At 59.7% G+C, this 6,660-nt stretch overlaps 1 protein-coding gene across 3 annotated transcripts in view; it reads right to left on the reverse strand.

The window, feature by feature from the left end:
- LOC113216637 (cadherin-87A) overlaps window positions 1-6,579 on the reverse strand; it is a 44,470-nt gene extending 37,891 nt beyond the window's left edge. Inside the window, exons 1-2 of one of the 3 annotated variants that reach the window (XM_052273488.1) lie at window positions 2,402-2,500; window positions 2,022-2,141 (exon numbers count right to left, since the gene is read on the reverse strand). The gene's annotated coding sequence lies outside the window, so the exon portion shown is untranslated. Of the gene's footprint in view, window positions 1-2,021; window positions 2,142-2,324; window positions 2,501-6,067 lie in introns of those variants that run through there. The other 2 variants (XM_052273489.1, XM_052273487.1) reach the window with 2 other exon arrangements.
- Between the last annotated feature and the right edge of the window lie 81 nt (window positions 6,580-6,660).

Consider the following 6,660-nt stretch of genomic DNA (forward strand, 5'->3'; position numbering starts at 1 on the left):
CCCCATTGTGCCTGCCCGCTCACCGGTCACCGCGGTCACAGTCAAGGCGAAGGACTCCGCGCCGGCGCGCTCTCCCACACTGATAACAGCCATCAGCTGATGAGACAATGGGCGACAGCGACCGGCTGCGGCGCCGTTATAGACGCGAGCTGGCGAAAAAGGCTTTCGTTGACAGAGTCCTCCACCCCAGTCTGTCATGGCAGAGGGGGGGGGGGGGCGTCCCTCATGACTCACGGCGCGCGGCGAACGTGGCCGAGGAATCTCACCCACCCGCGGAGTCCGCCGCGGAGTCGTTCCGAATAAAATAACCCTTTAGGCCCACCTGGCTCGTGTTCCTCCATCGCGTATATATATGCCTAGCGCCATCACTGGTTCGATGATCCCGAATCCCTCCTGGGAGTAGGATCCCCCCCCCCCTCCTCAGCTACACTGGTCGAGCCGGTCACTGGAGAAGCGGCTGCCGGCCGGCCGCGGGACCGCCGAGGAACGCCTTGGGGGGGGGGGGGGGTCACCCGCGGAGGCCAGTGCGGTGCGGCGCGCGTTGTGGGTTTGGAGAGTCAATGACACCTATGCTGCTCACTTGCACCTCTGCCGCCGCGGCTGGCTGGGCGAGAGAAAGGATAAGGATAGAGGGAGGGGAGAGGGGGGGGGGCGGCACTGAGCTGGCTGCATGAGCTGCAACAGCGAGGCGCGAGGCACCCTCCTCGGCGAGCAGGGCCGCGTCAACCTGCTTGCTCCGCCCTGCAACCTCCTCCCAGGCCCTGCGCTGCGGCTAGCTGCGGTGTGATGTTCCCCGGTCTTGGACTGGAAGGGGGTATTCCCTTGCGCAACATGCACGTTACCACATCTCGCATCTCCCGCGCGCATCCCGGCATCGACAGCAAGACACCACAGGACGACCACTTCACAGACTGCATCCTGCCTCCTACACTTCAAATCCGCAGCCAAGAAACCATAGTTCCTCAAATTTTTGTACACTCCAATATATTCTGAGCACGTCCTACCAGGGCAACTTTGCACGTTAAGTGCAAGAGAAATAGGCTATTCCGCTCGACGCGGTAAGAAGAACACAAGAATCACAAAAGACGAGGGTGGGGGGAGCGGCGCGGGGGAGCGCGGGCGGGTGGTGAAGCCGCCTCGCTACCCCCACCCTCGGCTTTTGTGATTCTTGTGTTCTTCTTACCGCGTTGAGCGGAATAGCCTATTGGCAGGGGTAGCATTGCCCAGCAAGGCACGACCACCATGTGCCCATGTGTTAATGTATATAATTGCATTTAAATGAATCTAAATGATAAATATTTCAGCAACCCCAATACCCACAGATTGTTACTATTCTCATTCACACTCACTCCATAATATGCACCGCATTTTCTGGCAACCCTTCACAACATGAACATTTGGACTCAAACAGAAAATGTATAAACAGAGGAACATTTAGTGGAACGCCAGTAAAGAACAAATTTGACACAAGTGGTGATTACTCTAGTTTAACTGTAGAAGTACACAGGTGATAGATTTATGTGAGCCATGCTATGGTTGTCCGATACATACTGTATTTTGCAAATGCAATTAGTTTGCGTGAAGAACTGCATCCTCAGCGGTAAGTTTTGAAAACAAACATCTCCTACAGACAAACCAGAACAATAACTCTCCCATTTCATTGAACACTAACCGAGGCGGATCACTGTGAGGTGGTCTGGAGACTGATGCTTGCTTGCTGGAGGAACCCACTGGAGGAGAAGGCCCGGAGGAAGGGGGGGGGGCAGGAGGGGAAGGAGGACGGCTGGCTGGCGACTCTAATTGGCAAATCACGAATTCACCGCCGGGTTTAAACAGGGAGATGACGAAAGGATGACCACGCAAACGCTTGAAAATAAACGAGGATGACTTTGCCCCGCTGGGCGCTGCGGCCCGGACGGAACGCAGCCTCTCGGGACTGCACAGCGAACAGAGCCAAGCGCTGTTTGTCCCGCTAAACGCAACGCCAGATCGAATAGCCCATCATTTCAGCGAGAACTCACCTCTCAATATCAGATCACTTGCACGACGAGAAATGGCAGGCCACCCGCCGGTCTTACCGCAACGACGGCCTCCTCCTAACCTCTCCTTATCTGGTCGAGCCCAACCGTGTCAAGTCAGCGCTAAAGGAAAGACAAGTATTTCGGTCACTTTGAATAGCGCAACAGAAAGAACAGAAAAAAATCAAACGCGCGTTAGAGATCGGTGATCGAAGAACGCGAGCAATGAGGTGGGCTAGTTGTGACAAAGAAAACGGAAATCGATGCAGAAGCAGCAACGGAAACGGAACACAGATATATACACACCTCTAGCGAGAGGTACTCCCGTCTATGCAGCTTAAGGAGCCGTCAAACGGGTGTCGCACTCGTCTTTCCTTTCTCACCTGTGAAAAATAGTGAGAGTCGTTGGGCAGTGACCAAACAAGAGTCCGTCCGAAAGGCCGGGGGGTCAGCGATCGATTGGTCCGCAGGTCCGCAGGTACGTATTAAGGTGCCCTTACACTCAGCCTGTCCGCTGTATCCGCATTGATGTTAAACCGTTTTCAGATATGGTTTTTATTACCAAACGTTAGAAAATGTGTCCAGGATATACGGTCGTACATTTGATTAGAATTTCTGCCTGAAACATCAACGGAAAATAGAAAACGGACACAGCCGGACACGTCCGCGGACACCGAATACGCTGAGTGTAAGGGCACCTTTATACGGTCGGTTTTCGTGGCCGTGACAAGCCGCTCCTAGCCGCGCCCACGCACCCGCGACGGCTGACGGCTGTGGACACGCGATGACCGCGAGCACCCCGACAATAAGAGGGTCGCGGGGTGACTGTGGGGGTGGGGGGTGATCCGTGGTCGTCGTGGGAGCACACCCTCTCTAGACCGAATGGCGCTTGCTGGGCGCTACGAGCGGCTCGCCACGTTCATGAAACCATCAACCGTGCTCGCGAACCGATCGCAAACCGACCGATCTTTCAGACAGGCCCCAAGACGCAAATGTGTGCTTCCCCGGGCGATCCGGGCGAGGAGGTTGTGGGCGCTGAGAGGAGCGGGAGGAAGCGGTGAGTAGGGGTGGTAGGGGGCGCGGGCCGCCGCCTCGATTTCAAATCGTGCCGCTGCTTTTACTAAGTCCGCACCGGGGGCCGCGGTGGCAAGAGATCTCTATCTTCCTGTTCCAGGGCCGGCAGCCGAATGCCTTCGCAGCAGCAGCGGTCGCGGCCTGCGGTCGCTGCTCCAGTTCAAAAGGACAGGACGGGAGGCAAGAAAGGGGATTCGGTTGAGCTGGGCGTCGGAGGGAGTTTGGGAGATTGCTCGCAGAATACAGCCCGGTCACGGGAGAGCCTAGGAGCTGCCTCCTCCTCCTCCGCCCCCCCCCCCTCAATTCAAGTGAGACTCGGCATTCACGTGCGGGCACGAGGTGGGGGCGAGCCGACTATGTGCACAGAGGAGTCCCCCTAGCTGGAATACAGTGATTTGGCGGCCTAACCCCCACCCACCGACCCCCCTCGCTCCTGATTCTTTATGCCCCATCTCCTTTCACTATGGCACTGGCGCTCGGTTCGGCCCAGCCTGCTGGAGAAATGTCGGCCCGAACCCCGCGCGCTGCCCGCCCCAGCAGAGCAGCGCTCCGACGGAGACCCCCAGGGTCGCGACAGTCTCGCGGAGAACGCCCCGCCCCGCCAAGCCCCGCCCCACCCCGCCCGCCGAGCGCGAGACCTTTCCTTTCCCTCCCCTCCACGGGCGGGGTCCTTGGCGCCCCATGCTCCTGCGGACGAAAGGTTGGTCGTATCGCACGAGCCGGCGGGGAGAGCAGACAAGGCAGGCGCAGGCGGGGCGAGAATGCTGTCCGTTTTTATGCATTCTTTCCCATGCGGTAGATACGCGCTCCACGAGGTTTGCAAATTTTTGCCACAGACTGTGTTATGCGTAGTTTATTCCGTAACAGCAGTAACAGAGAGACGCCAGGCCGGATGCAGGCTCTATGTCCCTCTCCCTTACTGGCCCTGCAGGTTGGGGTGGCAGGGCCGAGGGCCGGCACACAGCAGCGCCAAGGCCATCGCTCCCGTGTCTCTTCCCCTTCAGAACAAGTGGAACAAGTCTGCTCCTCTTCGCGTGCCGCGGCCGGGGCCGGCGGGGGTCGGCAGGCGCCGCGGCCCCCGCGCACCGCCCCCGTCGTCCGGGCAAAGCAGCAAAAAGGCTTTTGGACTCCATGCTGGCCACTCGGCCGTGCGAAAGTCGGTGAATTTCGTTCCCTTCAGCGTGGTCTGTGACCTGTGTGCGTGCAAGTGGGCGTGCGTCCGTGAGCGCGCGCACACGCACACATACATACATACACGCCTGAATGCGTTTCAGCCCTCAGCAGAGGGTGGCCCGCCCGCAGACCCCGGAGCACAATTTAGTTATACAGTACCGCATTCAGGCGAGTGGATGCGTTGCCTACTTGCCAAGGGGCGCCAAGGGGTCGTAAGGCGCAGGGTTGGGTTGAGAAGGGTACGAGGCGGGAGGTGGGCCTGGCCCTTACGCCCTTACGGCTGCGAGCGGTACAATATAACTACACGAAGTAATCCTGGGCCACCCTAAAGTCAAATCAAAAATTCTTCTGGATCTTATGGGGAAACCTTGTATATGGGGGGAGGGGACATGTAAGCGTCTATTCGACGACCATGGCGCGACTTTTCGTTTGGAGGGCAGTCATATAACAGTTTGGTACTTACTCATCCGAACGGCACTCGGCCGGCGACCCGCTGGTACCCGCTGGTACCCGCCGGTACCCGCTGGTACCCGCCGCGCCGGGACCCCGCCGGCGTCCGTATGGTAATTGCCCCCTCCTGAGTACACGCGCGCTCCGCTAGCCCGCGAGGCCCGCGAGCCCCTCGATCACGTGCGAAATCATCACGGTCCCCGCAGCTAGGGCGGGCAGCAGAAGCCGCATGAGTACACGAAGTCGCCAAACGACACGTCTTCCTCTTCCTGGTCGCGTCGTCTCAACAAGCAGGGGAAGGGTAGGATCCGTTCGTACTGGTCCATCAGGACCCCGGGACAAACCCCAACCCCGGTAGACCCCCACCCCCCCAACTTCCCACGGTTAGAGGTATCTTTTAAGTGTCCCCTTGCCCCCAAACCCCTTTAAGTAAGCAATATTGGAGCCCCTTGCACCCGATATCCCTGTAAGGCCCCTTCCTGCTCCCCTGGTACGTACTCGCCTGGGCTCAGAGCAGGATAAGAAACAGCAAGCTGAGCAGAGAGCCGCGAAAATAAAAATGTCCACGAAGTACACAACACACCGTGATGAGCGAGAGTGTATAGTCTTTCTCCAGCCCCAACCCGTCGGCTAATGGCCCAGTAGAGCTAGCAGTCAACATCAGCAGCCCCCATTCATCCGGCATCTCCAATCTCTACAACACGGGCGGAAAATAGTATTCATTAGCTGCTGGACGGCCCAGCCGATTCGTCACCGACTGCGACCGCCTAGACTTTTTACGGGACGCGTATTTCGCACGAGTGCTTCCATGGTTACTCCCCTGCCGCAGGCGCACCCACGAACAGAGCGGCAGGCTCAGGTTGGGGCTGGAGGATTAGGGTGTCCCAGAACGAAAGTTTGAGCACGACTCCGGTATGGTCCCTGATCTCGGATTTGGACCGAGCGTGGCTTGTTTCGGGGATAATTTGCCTACCTTGCAAACGAGCCACGTTTTGTCTAAATCCGACGTATGCAAGTCGCGCTCAAACTTTCGTTTTGGGACACCCCACTGAGGCTGCGGGTGCCAATAGGGGTGCTACCACCCTGACGGTGACGGCACCGGGCCCTGGTCGTTCCCCAGTGTCGTCCTGAGGGGGTGGGGGCGAGGTGTAGGAGGGTGCGTGTGGTGCTGGTGCTGGTGGTGCGGAGGTGCCGAGGAGGGCCCGCGCGGCCTGGCCGAGCACATTCCTCTGCACTCCACCTGGCGAGGCGAGGGCCGGCGGGCCACGGGCCGGTGGGCCGCTCCGGTGAGGTGAGTTCCGCCTACCCGGGCTGGCTCTCTGGTGCTGGCTGGATGGCGCGGCCAGACTTACCCGTTATTCTGGGTGCGGTGGTGGGTGCCGCCGCCCCGTGCTGGGAGCACGTCGAGAACGCCGAGCAGGCCGACCGCGTGCTGCGGGCGCGGCTGCAGGCCCTGCTGGAGGGCCCGGCCGATGATGCACTGTACTCCTCTCACTGCAGGTCAGGTGCATCCCATGCCATTGCTGCACTGTATTCCTTTTGCACTCGCTGCTGTGGGGCACTCGCTGTTGTTGGGGCACTCGCCGGGGCACTCGTCGATAGGCAACGCACTCGCACGCACACACGCACTCTGCTGCAACGCGCCGGCCGGCCGCGGGGGCGTAAGGTGCAGCAGCTCAGAGACGCCGACGTGCGGCGGGGAGCGTCGGCGGCGGCGCGGATCCGAAGCAGTCTGCCTACCTCCCGGGAACGTCGCCGGGGGGGAACTGACTGAAACTGAAACTGAGACTGACTGAGATGAGAACCGAGAGAGAGGAGGAGAAGAGCGAAGCGGTGGAGCAACTGGACTGAGTCCGCGGTGTGGGCCCCGCTCCCGCTGCGAGGCGAGCGCTGTCTTCGCCGGCGGTGCGGGTACTCCGAGGGGGGACCCGGGGGGCGTCGGGGG

This window comes from Frankliniella occidentalis, unplaced genomic scaffold, assembly GCF_000697945.3.
Source record: "Frankliniella occidentalis isolate FOCC.00 unplaced genomic scaffold, Focc_3.1 Scaffold275, whole genome shotgun sequence".
In the NCBI taxonomy this organism is placed as follows: Eukaryota; Metazoa; Arthropoda; class Insecta; order Thysanoptera; family Thripidae; genus Frankliniella; species Frankliniella occidentalis.